The sequence below is a fragment of the Penaeus monodon genome, chromosome 19 (assembly GCF_015228065.2).
Source record: "Penaeus monodon isolate SGIC_2016 chromosome 19, NSTDA_Pmon_1, whole genome shotgun sequence".
NCBI classification, from domain to species: Eukaryota; Metazoa; Arthropoda; class Malacostraca; order Decapoda; family Penaeidae; genus Penaeus; species Penaeus monodon.
This window is the reverse complement of record NC_051404.1, coordinates 2,782,536-2,782,889: the sequence shown is the minus strand read 5'-3', so window position 1 is coordinate 2,782,889 and position 354 is coordinate 2,782,536.

Sequence of the window (354 nt, the reverse complement as noted above, 5' to 3'; positions counted from 1 at the left end):
ACAGACTTGTGTGTCATTACTATTGTTTCGCCCTGATATTTTTATACACGTTTACATTAACTTAGACCAACAACCAGTACATGCTTTCATGTTGGTAGCGTCGACAACGTGCCAAAACCTTAGCAGTTACTCTCGATTCTCTGTGGCTGTGGGTGTGCAGTCGGCCCTTGGAATCGTTCCTGTGCGTTCCCGGGAATCGCGTCTCGGGAAAGGGCCTTTGTGTGGTGGTGTCGCTCGATCTGTTCGCTGTTTTGATGATAAAACAAAATACGGGGTTTGGGGGTTCATTACTGAAATGTGTAATACTTCTTTCAAGACTTGGAATATATATAGGATATCATTATAGGAGGGTCT